The sequence below is a fragment of the Pleurodeles waltl genome, chromosome 9, assembly GCF_031143425.1.
Source record: "Pleurodeles waltl isolate 20211129_DDA chromosome 9, aPleWal1.hap1.20221129, whole genome shotgun sequence".
In the NCBI taxonomy this organism is placed as follows: Eukaryota; Metazoa; Chordata; class Amphibia; order Caudata; family Salamandridae; genus Pleurodeles; species Pleurodeles waltl.
In genome coordinates, this window is record NC_090448.1 from 110228237 (window position 1) to 110246209 (window position 17973).

Sequence of the window (17973 nt, forward strand, 5' to 3'; positions counted from 1 at the left end):
ATCTCAGGCACAGCACTGATAGCTACCTGCTAGCTTCACATGCAGAGTTAGTACAGCACAAGGACAGACAGCCTTTCTTCACTCAAAGTAAGAAACTCCAAACAAATAGAGCAGAATGACTATGCATCACACATGCAAATGGAATGAGGGCTGGATGTGCATAGATTTACCTGTTGGAATATGTGTTGGAAATGGCCTTTCTGCAGGGTCACCACCAAACCTTTTGCCTTCCTCACTCTCTTTTTCGGACCTCATTTTTGAAGGCTTTAGGATTCTGTGCACTGTACCACTGCTAATCAGTGCTAAAGTGCATATACTCTCTCCTTAAAACATAATGGCTTTGGCTCATACCCAATTGGCTTACTTAATTTACTTGTAATTCCCTAGTCAAGTGCACTGCATGTGCCGAGGGCCTGTAAATTAAATGCTACTAGTGGGCTGCAGCATTGGTTGTGCCACCCACATAAGTAGCCCCCTAACTATGTCTCAGGCCTGCCATTGCAAGGCCTCTGTGTGCAGGTTTCAATGCCAATTTGACTTGACATTTAAAAGTACTTTCCAAGCCTAAAAACTCCCCTTTTTCTCCATATACGTTGTCCCTAAAGTCGGCTCTAGGTAACCCATAGGGCTGGGTGCTGGCATGTACCTGTGTAGTTTACAGGTCCTGGTAGTGTAAAACTCCTAAATTCATTTTGAACTGCTGTGAGGCCTGCTCCTTTCATAGTCTAGCATTAGGGCTACCCTTATATACTGTTTGAGTGGTAGCTGCTGATCTGAAACAAGTAGGGAGGTCATATTTAGTACGGCCAGAATAGTAATACAAAATCCTGCTGACTGGTGAAGTTGGATTTATTATTAATTTTTAGAAATGCCACTTTTAGAAAGTGAGCATTTCTCTGCACTTGAATCCTTCTGTGCCTGACAATCCATGTCTGGCTAAGTTCAGTTGACAGCTCCCTTGTGCATTCACTCAGACAAACCCCAAGCACAGGATGCTCAGACTCACTTGCATACATCTGCACATTGAATGGGTCTCCCTGGGCTGGGAGGGTGGAGGGCCTGACACTTGCATGTCAAGAGACAGTAGCCTATCCTCACACAAAGGACTGCCACACCCCCTGCTGGGACCCTGGAAGACAGGATGCAACTGAAAGGGAAATTGTGCACTTCTAAGCCACTCTTTGAAGTCTCCCCCACTTCAAAGGCACATTTGGGTATTTAAACAGGGCCTCTGCCCCTACCAACTTAGACACTTCTGAGGTAGACACTATACTATACTTCATCAAGACACTTCCTGGAGAACAACCTGAACCAGAACCTGCAACCTTCCAAGAAGAACTGCCTGGTTGCCCAAATGACTCACCTGACTGCTTTCTGAGAAGGACTGCCGCCTTGCTGTTGCCCTGCTGCCTTGCTGCTCTCTGGCTGTGCTATTCTCCAAGGGCTTGGGTAGAGCTTTCCTCCTGTTCCTTAAAATCTCAGGACCAAAAAGACTTCATCCTGCAAGAAGAACTCCCTGTGCAGCAAAATCGATGCACAGCCTGCAAGAAACGCTGCACAGCCTGACTTTGGAAGGAGAAGATCGACGCAGCGCCATTGTAGCAACCAGAAACTTGATGCACGGCCCACTGGATCGACGCAAAGCCGAGCTGGTACAACGCAGCCCGACTTCCTGAGAGAAATCGACGCAGCGCCTGCCATTCAGTAGAAAGTTCCACGCAACGCCCACGGAATCGACACAGCCCTTGTGACTTCATCCTGCAAGCACCGGATTTCAACCCATCATCCCCGGGGCGTCCAAAAACCCCGCAACCCAAAGAGTATCCAAGTCTACGCGCCAGAAATCGACGCAAAGCCTGCCCTGTGTGAAAACTCAACAACGCATCGCCTGTGTGCGCTGGAAAAATTGTTGCACACCTCCCCGTTTTCCACGCATCCCCTCCTCTGCAGTCCCTTCCAGAGAATTTGAACCCAAACCAGGTACCATGTGCTTGCAAGAGACATGTGTTACTTTTTAAGACACTAAAGACACTTTATATATCATTTTTACAGTGATATTTCAACATATTCTTATTGCATTTTAATCGTTTTGGCCTGCATATTATCAGATAAATATTCTATATTTTTCTAAAAACTGTGTGGTGTATTTTTGTGGTGGTATAGTGTGTTATTGCATGATTTATTGCACAAACACTTTACACATTGCCTTCTAAGTTAAGCCGGACTGCTCAGTGCCAAGCTACCAAAGGGTGGGCACAGGATAATTTGGACTGTGTGTGACTTACCCTGACTAGAGAGAGGGTCCTTGCTTGGACAGGGGTAAACTGACTGCCAACCAAAGAACCCATTTCTAACAATATGCAACTGAAAAGATTTAACTTGTAGAGAAAACAGGTCTCGAAAATGTATTTTGATCAGGAATCTCTTGTCAGACAAGGCTCTATCTGTCACTATTTACTGTTTAAATGTGATGAAACACAAAGTGTGTGAGAAGTAGTGTACAAATATACCATAAATGCCATGCACCAGCCCATGCTTCAAATGTTTTAAAGTTTAATACTAATAATACATGTACCAGAAGGTAAAACAGAAACATTTGTTTTTTCCGTATTGTGGTGTTGTGTTACAGGCATAGCATACTAGTGTTATTAGAAATTGTCTTTGTGGCACAGCCTCTTACTCAAGAGTAACATAATGTCTGGCTCTGAATAAACTTTTATGGCTGTTGCATAGGGCTAAAAACAAAATTACAGCATTTCTCTGCAAAAGGTTCTGTAACAGCCTCTTACATTACCCAGTCTCCACCTTACTAAAATGTAAATGAAAAGAAATGGTATTGAAAGCAATCTATTTTTAAGCAGCACACCAGGTTATCAGGCGAAGACTGTCAGAATAAGACAGATGGTTTAGGCAAACAGTTGCCCATGTCTTAAAAAGTCCCAAGAGAGACTGAGGGGGTTGTCAGAATGTGAGAAATGAATGAAGAATTTGACAGTTTACAAGAAAGAAAATGGAGAAAGAGAAAAATACAAGTATACATCTCGTTATTTCAAATTCGCCATTTTCAAATTGCTAGTGAAAGTCCTAGCACAAGGCACTTGAGAATGTGATTAATTACCAAATCATAGTTTATGTGTCATCTTTGCCAACAAATTACCATTTTTATATTTCATTCCCATCTTGTAGGAAATCAATAAAGCCTATGGATTTCATTTCTGAGATTTTTGATTCACAGTGAGTGATTGCACTTACAATATTACACCAATTAGGTGTATGTATTATTGCCCTCAGACATACCGATTTCTTTAATTATTGTCCTTCTGTGTACGGCTTGAAAAATAAGCTGGTGTTTCAGATCTGTGGTTCAAAACCAAGTTATTCACCATTCTGACATCAGAGAAGTGAACAGATGTTTTAGATCTGTGGGTCAAAGCCAAGGTGTTCGCCATTCTGACATCATAGTAGTTAACAGATGAGATTCTTTATTTCACTGTTTTGATGTTGGAAAAACATCACATCAGGGCCTTGAAGCAGCCGCTCTGGTGAGCAGTGATCTGCTGCCTTACCCAGTACTCCACAGACCTGATGGAAGCAGTGGAATGCAAACTCCATTATTTCAAAACCAACACCCCTTTTTCCTGCAAGCTGAGTTCTGTGTAGGGGTTTGTGGAAATACAGGCCGTGCTGATGGCAGCTGTCACACCACAATTGTCAGTGCAGTACCAGCTCTCCATTCGCAATATAGCAGTGTTTGTGACTTCTGTTAGACCTGGCATCCTTGGCATGGTCTCCCCTGTCTTTTTTGCCTCTCCTTCCCATGTTTTGACTGTGTGCTAGAATTTGTTTTTGCAGTTTTTGGTACTCTAGGCACTTTACCACTGCTGACAATTGCGAAAGTGCAAGTGCTCCCCTGTAAAGTGCATGTGTAATTGGCATTTCCATGATTGGTATATTTGATTTACTACTAAGTACCTCTCACAATGTAGTCTCCAACTGCCTGGTGTGTGTCTGGCTAGGGCAAGGAAGGATCTTGTGCACAACAGAGACTTACCTTTGACGTTTGCCTACGTCAAAGGCAGAAAGGGGTATAAGTGGTGGACCCAAAACCCCAGACTTTAGATTCTTCAAGATCACTTTTGAATTCAAGAGGAACCTCTGCCGAGGAGAAGAGCTGAAGAGCTGAGAAGAAGCTGCGTTGGTGAAAGGGGTCAAATACTGGACTTTGTTGTGTATTCCTGCTTGAGAACAAACGCCAAGGGCATGAACTGAGCTTGCCTCCTGTTTTGAAGTCTCAGGTCCATCAAAGACTACCCTTGCCAGTGCCTGGACTCTCTGATGAGGCTCCTGTCCTGCCCAGTGATGTCCTTTTCAGTCCCTGGGACCTTGAAAGGTGAAGTTGGCAGAACAAGAGCCAAAATCTACACACAGAACGCCGTGCAGGGACATTTTCTGTGAAGCACCTGCAAAGCGGCAGATAAATGATGCACAGCCATATTTGTGGCTGAAATCAACACTCCAGCTGCATCGCGGCTGGGAGATCAATGCATCGTGGTGGGAGAAACGATGCACAACACCCGCTTGCGGCTGCTGATAACGACGCAAACCCCATGCAGCATGGTTTTTGAACAGCCTGTGACCGGATTTCTCACGCATCATCCCTGTGCATCAAAGCCATCCCGACCCTGCACGGATCCGAGGTGCCCCATCAGGAAATCGATGCATCGCGCTACTGCGAGGGACAAAAACGTCACATCAGCTACCCGACCGGAGAAGAAACGACGCACGGTCTCACTTGCAAGTAAGGAATCAACGCATCACTGATTTTTCTGATGCATGCTCGCCTGTGCGGCTTTATTTTTGATGCAAGCCAGGTACTTTGAGCATCCCATTGACGCAAGGTAGGTTTCCACGTCCAAAAAATGACTTTAACTCCATAACTTTGGCAGTAGATGGGTCTAGTGCCAAAGTATAAATATGGAGTTTGCACTAAATTTGCATGAAAAAATGATGCACATTTGGCACAAAACAAGTATAATTATGTCCCTTATTCTTTTGAAAATTTATATCTTGAGTTGTGTATGTTGATTTTTTGTAATTTTGGTATTTTTCGATTTAGATAAACATTACCTATTGTTCTAAACTGGTGTGATGTCCATTTTGTAGTGTTTTCACTGTATTATTGTGTGTGTTGGCACAAATACTTTACACATTGCTTCTGAGTTAAGCCTGTCTGCTCATGCCAAGCTACCAAAGGGGTGAGTGGGGGTTAACCAGGTGTGTTTCTCCTTTGCCATGACTAGAGTGAGGGTCCTTGCTTGGGCAGGTGTTTTACCTGACTGCCAACAAAAGACTCAATTTCTAACTGCTTCATTTTGGGATGAGGGTGCAATGGAGAGAGAGTGGTGTGTGTGTGGAGGATGAGGGGGAGTGGATAGGAAATCATTATTTCCCTGGCCTATGGAGGTTTGTTTATTAATGTGCCAAGCCCCTGTCTGTGCCTTGGATTTATTTTAAATAAAAAGAGGCAAAGGTGCTTCAACCTTAAGCAGTGTGTTGGCAACTTTGAATGGTGTTGAAATAATGTTTCCTTCCTGCTCACTCAAGAGATTATTGTGACCCCACCCAAACACCGAGCCTGATCTTCTTGGCTGTGCCCTAGGATCAATCCACCCAGTGGAATGGAAGAAAATTTGTAACCTTTAAGTATTTAAAGACAACTGATCCTTAAACATTGTTGCAAAAAATCATTGCACACTTTGCTTTAAAATCGCAGGTACTGGTGGTTTTAGAAATCCTTATTAACGCACAGTGTGAGAAAAAACAAACACAAACTAAATATAGTCCCCATGACTAAGCTTCTGATTTCCTGCCAGAATGAAATATGCATTGTATTTTCAACCAGAAGTTGGTTGTCATAATGAAAACTCCCTCTGCGCACACAGCACATGAAGTGTACGCCTTACTATGAATTACTTGAATATAGTGAAGTGCACAAGTTTCTATTTATAGCCTCTGTTTGAGGCAGCATGTTCTGGTTGGCTATGGCCTGACAACTCCCACTCCTGTCAAGGGTGCATGATTACACTTCCTGCATAATCTGTGCTTAACTGTAGTCAACAGATACCTTGTCAACACACTACAGGTCCAATGTAACTCTGAGCCTATGCTCCAATTTACAATGGAAGCCAACATATGAGGCCCTACAGTGTTATTTTTACACATGAGAAAAACAGTTTATTTACTCATGCACACACATAAGGTGCTAAACGTTGTCAGAACAAGATCCACCCTAGAATTCCCCACAATCAGTGTAACACATAAATTCAGGGTGCGCCCTGATTTCCAATAGTTGTTAGCAAAATGTGCATTCAAGGTTTACAACACTTTCGTGCAGCACTGCGTCTGAAACTGCACTAGTAGGACGTAATGCGAACTGTAAGAACTCGCTGACAGGGTAAGCGTGACCAGCAGCACAACGGTACTGCCTTCGCATTCACTGGCGCTCACTCACATACATCCACTCTGCGCTGTTGTAAGGTGCCACGGGTATCAGTCGGCGTGTGCACAAACTCACTCTTATGCACTCACTTCCAGCACTCTAATGCAGTGTTCAGATACCTGGCTAACGTAGGCCACTGTGTTTGCAAACACCCTGGGTCCCAAACTGCTCCTCACCCACCAACCAGCTTCAGCTATCCCGCCCCTCTATAAACCAAAGATTGCATCAACCTTTCCCTGGTTACTGGGCCACTTGCGCTAAATCACAAGTCTCAGGATTCCAGCATCAAGGTGGGAGAAAGGAAAGGCAATAATCGGTAAACAATTAAGGAGGAGACATTCCGGCTCTCCACAGAAGGTTCCCTGAGAGGTCTGCAAAACGCAAGTGAAGGGTCACTGGGGCTGCCGTTACACATTGAGGAACCTCGGCAGACAGTTCAGTGTTACCAAATAGTTACCAAATTCAGCACCTGGAACAAAGAGGCACCGTTGGGGCTTGTTAATGTGTGTCACCCTCGACACTTCCAGTTGCACATGACAAGTTACGAGGCCCACACCTCCTGTACCAGGGGATGCTGCATCTGTGGCACAAAGATTTGTTACCACAAACAGTAACAATTCACATGAAAAGTGCTTAGAGCTGTACTGCCAGAAAAAGGAGACACAACGTCAGGAGTCCACTGATATGAGTACACCTGACCATAAGATCATTTACAAGCTAATTCCCCAGATTGAACCTTCTTGAACAGAGGCACCCATCTGGTGCATGATAACTTGAACCAGACCAGACTCTCCTGGACTCTCACACAAACAATGTAAATCCTGCACCTCTCTGGAATGAGGCACATTGTCTTGTATACAATGACTTGTAGTTGCACCAGACTCCCTGGTCACACACTTTGATGCAAGTTCAGTGTGCCACATGAGGTCAAGTACAGCACAACTCAGGTTGCACCCTACCTCCGAGGGTTGCAATCAATGAACAGGGCACCGCACACAATGAGCATGCAGTTGGGGCTCACACCAGAGAAATGCAACACACCCAACAGTAGTGGGCTCCATGGGGTCCTGCACCGGATGATCGAGTTCACACTAACAAGACGTTTCAAGGCGCAGTGGGTCCCACACTGAAAGGCCACTCACCTGAAGTGCAGGCAGTTCTTGGCAAGCTCTACACTAGGCTATTCTTGTTTCCAGACACAATACTTAGGCCACGCTAATGCCGCTGCTGCAAGGTGAAGTCCAGCATATGATGTAGATACAGCAGAGGGCACCACTCTCCAGACATTATCGGTTGTCGATGTAAGTCCCTCCCAGGACATCTTTGATGTCCATGAGACCTCCTCCGAGAACAGGGGGCAAGCCAACCTGCCCTTGGAGAGATACCCTTTGAGATGCTACACAGCAGCAGGCAATCAGCCCCAGGCCAAACTCTAAGCAAGAAGGGGAGTGTGGATCCCCTTCTCAGACAGTTATCCTCCTGGGTACAACAGATCTCTCTGGCAGTGTGCCCATGTGGTCCAGCAGCACTGGCACTGCATTGGCAGAAAAATTACTTTACCTTGCAGATTTTGAGTACCCCTGGTTATACTTGATGGTTTCTCTGAAGTTGGGGGTGGTTCAAAGGGTTGTCCTTTGAACCACTGATGGCTCCCCTAAATGTCCTTCCTGTTCACCCTGAAGCTGTAGAATATAGACCTTTATCTTTAGAGGGAACATGCCCTGGCTTAGTGAGTACAAGAGTACAAGTGTCAAAAACATCTACCCCAATCTATCTATACAGACCCCAAATGGCTAGATTCGGTTGTTCTGGATGCCAAAATTTTATAGCGTCCACCTAGGGAATGCAGTGATGTGCTCTGCCCTCGTGCCCCATTGTATCAAGCTTATTTTTCATGGCAGCAGAATCATTTCAGCACCTAGAAATACCCACTTCATAGAAGTGGTATTTCTTGGGCATCAATGACAAAACCACCTTTACTGTCCTTATGGGTAGATCTGTGCTCATAGGTAGTGTGAACACTCATGGGTGTTCGGTACTCCCTGGGCACATTTGCCCCAGCGCACACTCATGTCCACTGGGGCATGTGGGACACTTTTGTTAAAGCCACTATGAAGGTGCAAATGCACCAATACTGGCCTGTTCTATCAAGCTCAGTTCCTATCTTAGATTACCTGTGCACAAATGTGCAGACCCTGGCAACATGCCAGCACCAGTACCTATATAGGGAAATCCTGAACTGCTTCAGTGATGCGGTCTACCTGAGCTTGAGAGATAGTTTGTTCCATGTCTGGGTAGGAGAAAGATCTTCCTCCTGCTGTGCTTTTCCGGATCTTGCAAGGGCGAACTGGGAAGAATGGAGTTGCCTGTTGGGTACGTAGAAGGTGAGGCGGTGGTTGAGGAATGTCGGACCTATGTTGTGCAGTGCTTTGTAGGTGTGGATTAGGAGCTTGAAATAGGAACAGGAATTATGCACCGTCCAATTTGGTGTTGATTAGAGTGGAAAAAGTAGATGTTGCCTCCACCAATTTCAACTTTCCTAATGTGGCTATGTTTGTAGTGGGAGTAGTAACTTAGAACTTTTCCTGATGTACAACACTTTCTCCAATGTAGCTACATTTTTATTTGGAATACTAAATGTGATATCAAGAAACTGTTACAATCTATAAAAATGCAGGAGCAACCCATATTGCCAAGGTAAACCTGGGTTATCATCACTGAGAAAAGTCAATTGGATAATAAGCAACAATCAAGTACTGGAAATGAAAAATAGTTGACTATCCCACTATCAATTTATAGTTCTATATAGAAGTACATTTAGTGTTATTACCTCAATAGAAAAGTGCAAAAACGCTAACCATTTTAAAAAACATATATTCCACTAAGAAGAAAGGGAAAGAGAAAGTTACGACATGCTGTGTCCTCATTTCTCACACAAAGAAAGGAACAGAGAATTTTCAAAAACACATAACACACAGCTCAAGTCCTATAATTCCTACATACAAGAAAAAAACATGGGTGGAACGTCTTTCTCTGTTAAGCCAGCTGCACTATGGCAACCACTACCCACACACATAAGACCAACTGACAACCATCTTAGCTTCAGACGATTACTCAAGAAATGCCTCTTTTCCACATGGACACCTTACTCACTATAACAGTGCACCCGAACAGTATACTCAGACATGACCAGCTGTGCTTCTCACAGTATAGCCATGAAGTTGTTGTTATACATGTGTCATTGTACATTAAACTATGCCTCCTGTCATAAGCAGATACATTCATATAAGGAGAAAAATGTTTATGACACCACAAGATACATGTGTATATCAGGCAATGTCATAATTGCTGCATCTATGTACATATAAGTGCATATATAGAAGAGTTTATGCTTGTTACTAAACATTTAAGAACTCTAATTGAAAACTTCAACACAAGATGAATGTGCACTACAGGCCAGGGGATTATTACTGGTACTGTGAACATGTGCACATATATACGAAGGAGATTTCTCCAGCCAATGCAGCCTTATCAAGTGCCATGTGCATATGTGTAAGAATTAGTTACTTTCAGTTTTTTTTCTATTAAAAAATAAAATAAAAATCCTCCTTTAAAACTTTGCCCCATTCCTCTTCTCTCTAATTTATACAAAACCTTTCTAACTATTACAAACTACTAAAATCCTTTTCATACTTTGCTCTCCATTTTTAGCCATATCATGTAGCGAACAGACACACACGATCACTACCTCCAAAAGCAGCTTATAACTTCCCTTTCAAATCCATTCCTATCATTGTATCCCTACTCTAACCTCTACCGAACACACAAGAAATCAGAGCGCACAATTAACACAGCTAGTGAACAAAGAAATTCTTCTATTAATGTCTAATTTTGTATTCCGGAGTAGTGTGCTACTTACTTCAATGCCTTCTCTGAGGTAGTTTGTGCTATATAAATACGATTTACAGTTTATAATAGTGGTTTAGGGCCATAATGAATGAATATCGGTCTTGAATCTGTAAGTTGCTTTATAGCTTATTCTGTCTGTGTGTGATGTTATCAATGACATTTGACCTTGTTCAGGGTATCAAGATCTCATCAAGACAGTTTTTAGAATGTGACAAACTTAGGTAGTAAAAGGGAGTAATAGTGAGGGCCAAAAATTTGAGGCACAAGTTAAGAGTAAAAACGAGCATCTTTTAAGAGAAGTGGGAGAGGTTTTCTTCAAATAATGTTGGGCGGTTTTAGCAAATAACTCAAATCACCATGGTGGTGGAGCAATGAGGGGAGTGTACTCACTGTTTTGTTCCCTAAAGCTTTCAATTATTTCATTTCTTGAGATAGCCCTGTCGTACCACACGTTTGAATCAACATTCAGTTAATTTTTCTCACTGGTGGTGCTCTCCTTCCCTTAAGTATATCCTCTATAATGTAACAACTTTGCTATTTCCTTCATTTTATCTAAGTGTTTTAGAGTTTTTATTCTAAAATAATACGTGATATCGTATTCACTGTAACATATTTATATTGCAGCTGCACATTTTAACTTACATTCAGTAAGTTGTAGATTTTTGCTTTGCAGGTGTATTTGTTCCTGCTTTTGGCAAATTTTTTGTTTGCAGTCTTTTGAGAGGAAGAGATTTATTAGTTGAGTTGATTTATCTTTAACCCAAAATGCAGTTAAGAGTTTGCTCTTTTTACTTATTATTTTAATATGCTAACACCTTATTTTTTCTTCAATTTTAGTTTCATGCTTTAGGTACAATACTTACTTTAGAGTAGTCAGTGCTTTTATTTTTTTTCCTTTTAGTATTCTGGCCTTCTTGTAGAGGATTCACCTGTATTTTGGAGGCATAAATATGTAGTGTAGTTAGAAACATTTTGGGACAGATGCATCATTATTTTTTGTAGCCCAATGCATCAAGCCACATTGCTGCCCTGTGCTGCACTGTGTGAAAAGGAATCATGCCCCATATTTACCATTAAATGGTCAATTCCTGTCCTTTTCCAGGGCTTGGGCACTTTTGGCTGCCTAGCACCAATGCAGGCACCTTTGCGACATGTTGAAAGAGTGCCTGTGTTGTAGGCAGGATTGTTTTTTTGCAGAAAGGAACACCCTCCTTTACAAAAACAATCCTGAGAGGCATTGTTCTCTTACTATGCGTGCTGCAGAACACATAGAAAGAGGAAAAAAATAGGAAATTTAAAAATATTTCTCCCTGTTATGCCTCACATGGGGAGGCATAGCATTTTGATGCAATCCCAGGTCTACCACTGATGGTAAATCTGGGAATTCACCAAAACCCATGGGTGGATACATGGGACCTGTCCACGACCCTGACATAAAAAAACTGAAGGTGACACTTGTGCGAGCACAGCCTGAGTTTATATGCATTTTTCTAATTTCTCCCATTGAATCCTATGGTGCGTGATTACTCACAAATACAGTACAATTTTTTAACTTTGAAAAATCATTACTAAAAAAGTATTTAGTGTAGAATGACGATCTTTTCTTAAAAAGTTTCTAATAATCTACAGTATTTTTGTAAATTGGTCTTGAGTTATCCTTGCAAGTCTATGTCTTTATTTATTGCTACTGTGAGTACAACAAATGCTTAGCACATCTCCTGGATTAGCCTAGCTGCTCAGCCACACTACCACAAAACAGAGCATTAGGTTGTCCGCTTTTTACCTCTATGTACCAAAGTGAGGTTGTTTGGACACTGCACAGTGCACGTCATTTTGTACACTATATAGAGAGCCACACTCCTATAGGGACGCATCACCTCCAGTTTTGATGCATCTTCAGCTTTGCGTGGCTCAGAACTGATGCATCATATACATCCAAAGGATCGATGAAGACGGATCCTCATCCCTGGTCCTCCCATCTCCCTCCACACCGACCCAACCAAGATACATTTTTAGTGGGTCAAGGCTGGTCCCGGTATCCGACCCGCATTCCTTCGTGTTCAACCTGACTTTTCTAATGTGACCTGGTCAAGCCCCCTGGTTGGCGCTGGCGCTTTATGGTTTTATGCACTACAGTTCAGTTTATTCATTAAAAATTCATATCTCAAGTTCTACTTGTTGGATTTTTGTAATTTTGGGTTTTGGTCCTATTTTGTTCATTCAAATACGCTAAGTTTTTCTATCCAGGTGTGGTATCTTTTTGTGTGGTGTTTTCACTGTTAGGCTGTTTTAAGTGTTGCACACATACTTAACACATTGCCTCTTAAGTTAAGCTGACTGCCTTTGCCAAGCTACCAGGGGGTGAGCACAGGATAATTTAGGGTAGGTGGTCACTTACCATGACTAGGATAATGTTTCCTGCTTGGGGGGATACCTTTGCCAACCAGAAAACCAATTTCCAACAGGATAATGAATCTGAACTCAGCAGAACCCAATATTTTCCTCAAGATGGTAAAGTCTGGAGTGGGAATAGTTGGTTTGAAAGGCCAACACTTTCTCCAGTGTGGATACATTTGAAATGGGAACAGGAATTATGAACCCCCCAAATTTAACACTTTCCTAATTTGGTGTTGATTAAGGTGAAAAAAGTAGATGTTGCCCCAGCCAATATAAATTTTCCTAATGTGGTTATGTTTGTAGTAGGAGTAGTAAATTAGACCATTCTCGATGTATATCACTTTCTCCAATGTGGCTATATTTTTTGGGGAATAATAAATGTGATATCCATAAACTGTTACAATCTATAAAAATGCAGGAACAACCCATAATACCAAGGTAAACCTCGGTTATATTCACTGAGAAAAGTCAATTGGATAAATAAGCAACAATCAAGTACTGGAAATGAAAAACAGTTGACTATCCCACTCAATTTATAGCTCTATATAGAAGTACCTTTAGTGTTATTATCTCAATAGAAAAGTGCAAAAACGCTCACCATTTTTAAAAACATATATTCCACTAAGAATAAAGGGAAAGAGAAAGTTACGACATGCTGTGTCATCATTTCTCATACAAAGAAAGGAACAGATAAATTTAAAAAACACATAACACACAGCTCAAGTTCTATAATTCCTACATACAAGAAAAAAAACATATGTGGAATGTCTTTCTCTGTTAAGCCAGCTTCACTATGGCAATTACCACCCACACAAATAAGACCAACTGACAACCATCTTAGCTTCAGACAATTACTCAAGAAATGGCTCTTTCCCACATGGACACCTTACTCACTACAACAGTGCACCACAACAGTATACTCAGACATGACCAGCTGTGCTTCTCACAGTATAGATATGAAGTTGTTGTTATACATGTGCCATTGTACATTAAACTATGCCTCCTGTCATAAGCAGATACATTCATATAAGGAGACAAATGTTTATGACACCACAAGATACATGTGTATACCAGGCAATGTCATAATTGCTGCATCTATGCACATATAGGTGCATATATAGAAGAGTTTATGCTTGCTACTAACCATTTAAGAACTGTAGTTGAAAACGTCAACACAAGATGAATGTGCACATCAGGCTAGGCAAAAATTACTGGTTCTGTGAACATGTGCATATTTATTTGAAGGGGGTTTCTCCAGCCAATGCAACCTTATCAAGTGCCATGTGCATATGTGTATGAATGAGTTACTTTCAGTTTTTTCTACTAAAAAGAAACTAAAAATCCTCCTTTAAATCTTTGCCCCATCCCTCTTCTCTCTAATTTATCCAAAACCTTTCTATTACAAACCACCAAACATCCTTTTCAGACTTTGCTCTCAATTTTTAGCCATATCATCTAGCTGACAGACACACATGATCACTACCTACAAAAGCAGCTTACAACTTCCTGTTTCAAATCCATTCCTATCATTTTATCCCTACTCTAACATCTACTGAACACAAGAAATCAGAGCACAAACCAAACACAGCTAGTGCACAAAGAAATTCTTCTATTAATGTCTAATTTTGTATTCCGGTGTAGTGTGCTACTTACTTCAATGCTTTCTCTGAGGTAGTAAGTGCTATATAAATTCAATTTACAGTTTACTATAGTGGTTTAGGGCCATACTGAATGAATATCGGTCTATCGGGTATCAAGATCTCATCAAGGCAGTTTTTAGAATGTGACAAACTTAGATAGTAAAAGGGAGTAATAGTGAGGGCCAAAAATGTGAGGGCAAGCTAAGAGTAAAAACAAGCATCTTTTAGGAGAGGTGGAAGAGGTTTACTTCAAATAATGTTGGGTGGTTTTAGCAAATAACTCAAATCACCATGGTGGTGGAACAATGAGGGGAGTATGTTCATTGTTGTGTTCCCTAAAGCTATCAATTATTTCATTTCTTGTGATAACCCTGTCATACCACGCATTTGAATCAACATTCAGTGCATTTTTCTCACTGGTGGTGCTCTCCTTCCCTTAAGTATATTCTCTGTAATGTAACAACTTTGCTATTTCTCACATTTTATTTAAGTGTTTTAGAGTTCCTATTTTAGAATAATATGTGCTATTGTATTTACTGTAACATGTTTATATTGCATCTGCACATTTTAACTTACATTATGAATGTTGTAGATTTTTGGTTTGTAGGTATATTTGTGGTTGCTTTCGGCAAAATGTATTAGTTGAGGCGTTTTATCTTTAATTCAAAATGTAGTTAAGATTTTGTTCTTTTTACTTATTATTTTAATATGCTAACACCTTATTTGTTCTTCAATTTTAGTTTCATGCTTTAGGTATAATACTTACTTTAGAGGATTCAGGGGGTCATTCCAACCCTAGCGGTCATCGACCTCCAGGGTGGAGGACCACGGAAGCACCGCCAACAGGCTGGCGGTGCTTCCCTGCCCATTCTGACCGCGGTGGTAAAGCCACGGTCAGAAAAGGGGATCCGGCGGTTTCCCGCCGGATTTCCCCTGTCTGGGCTGAATCTCCATGGCGGCGCTGCAAGCAGCGCCGCCATGGAGATTCCGACCCCCTTCCCACCACCCTGTTCCTGGCGGTGTTTACCGCCAGGAACAGGATGGCGGGAACGGGTGTCGTGGGGCCCCTGGGGGCCCCTGCACTGCCCATGCCACTGGCATGGGCAGTGCAGGGGCCCCCTAACAGGGCCCCAGCATGATTTTCACTGTCTGCGTAGCAGACAGTGAAAATCGCGACGGGTGCAACTGCACCCGTCGCACCCCTGCAAAACCGCCGGCTCCATTCGGAGCCGGCTTCCATGTTGCAGGGCCTTTCCCACTGGGCCGGTGGGCGCTCCTTTGGTGGGCGCCTGCCGGCCCAGCGGGAAAGCCAGATTGGCCTCCGCGGTCTTTTGACCGCGGAGCGGCCAAATGGCGGTGACCGCATGGCGGGCGGCTACCGCCGCCCGCCGCGGTCAGAATGACCGCCTCAGTGTTTTATTTTATTTTCCTTTTACTATTCTGGCCTTCTTTTAGAGGATTCACCCGTATTTTGGAGGCATAAATATGTAGTGTAGTTAGAAAATCTTGGGGCAGAAGCATCGTTATTTTTTGCAGCCCAATGCATCAAGCCACATTGCTGCCCTGCGCTGCACTGTGTGAAAAGGAAGTATGCCCCATATTTGCCATTATATGGTTCATTCCCGCCCTTTTCCGGTGCGTGGGCACTTTTGGCTGCCTAGCACCAGTGCAGGCACCTTTGCGACATGATGAAAGGGTGCCTGTGTTGTAGGCAGGATTGTTTTTGTGCATGAAGGGACACCCTCCTTTACAAAAACAATCCTGAGAGGCATTGTTCTCTTGCTACATGTGCTACAGAACACATAGGGGGTCATTCCAACCCTGGCGGTCAGGACCACAGAAGCACCGCCAACAGGCTGGCGGTGCTTCCCTGCCCATTCAGACCGTGGCGGTAAAGCCGCGGTCAGAAAAGGGGATCCGGCGGTTTCCCACCAGATTTCCCCTGTCTGGGCTGAATCTCCATGGCGGCGCTGCAAGCAGCGCCGCCATGGAGATTCCGACCCTCTTCCCGCCACCCTGTTTCTGGCGGTGTTTACTGCCAGGAACAGGATGGCGGGAACGGGTGTCATGGGGCCCCCTAACAGGGCCCCAGCATGATTTTCACTGTCTGCATAGCAGACAGTGAAAATCGCGACGGGTGCAACTGCACCCGTCTCACCCCTGCAACACCGAATGGAGCCGGCTTCCATGTTGCAGGGCCTTTCCCGCTGGCCCGGCGGGCGCTCCTTTGGCGGGCGCCCGCCTGCCCAGCGGGAAAGCCAGAATGGCCTCTGCGGTCTTTTGACCGCGGAGCGGGCAAATGGCGGTGACCGCATGGCGGGCGGCTACCGCCGCCCGCCGCCGTCAGAAGGACCGCCATAGATAGAGGATAAAATAGGAGATTTAAAGATATTTCTCCCTGTTACGCCTCACATGGGGAGGCATAACATTTTGATGCTTTCCCAGGTCTAACACTGATAGTAAATCTGGGAATTCACCAAAGCCCACGGGTGGATGCATGGGAACACCCCCACTTTACCCATGGAACACCTCCTTGCCACAGGGTAACGCAATGCAGTGATTTGTGCTGCCTTGCGTTACTCAAGACATGCAGGGCCACGGATGAAGGCCTTGCATGTCTTGAGAACTCTCATCTAGGTTTGCGTCACCATTGAGGTCCCTTGCATGGTGCAAATACCTTAATAAATATGGACCTTTGCACTGTAACATGTTTTTAGTTTTTTTTAAATTAATTTTACTAGCTTTCATTTATTTCCAAACTTATTTGTTTTGTTTTTCAGGAAACATTTTGGTTTGTGTTTTTGCGGCCTTTTCTGTTTCTGTTTTTTATTTGTAAAAGCATTTATATTTTTAAGATCAATATGATAATTTTCAGGGGCTAGTTTTATAACTTTTGCACATATATGGTAAACGCTAATTAGTGTGTGTTTTCATAGGATGTTTATTGTATATTAATTTTATAACATATTTATGTGTGTTTCTATATTTCTATTTAATATTATTTGTATTTTTTTAAAAATTACATTGTTTTACCTGTGTTCGATAATAAGTGTTCCATGTTTGTTGTTATGTTTCCTTGGTTTTAATATGTGTGTGACATTTAGTATTTATTGAGTTTATTTTTTAATTTTGGATTTTTTGCGACAATATGTTTGTCATCACTTTTTGATTATTTACACTTTAGGTATACAGTCGCAATATTTCTGTTATCAATTTTTTTTAATGATATTTGTCTATGTTGATAATGTTGTTCTCAATATAATAATATACAATCTCTCACTTCTTACGAGAAGTCCACACTGTTTTGTTTTCAGTGAGTTTTGGTGCTATCATAGTGAGGAATAATAACACAAACAACTATTTTAAAATGCTACAAAGGTCTAATGTACTCTCACATAACCATTTCTGCTTCTTATAGTGATTTTATATTCTCCTCCATGCTCTGTGTACAGGACACACAAGGGAATTCTTCTGTCTGGTGAGAACATGCCATCTCTTCATTCCAGCAGCCTGGAGCCGAAAATCCAA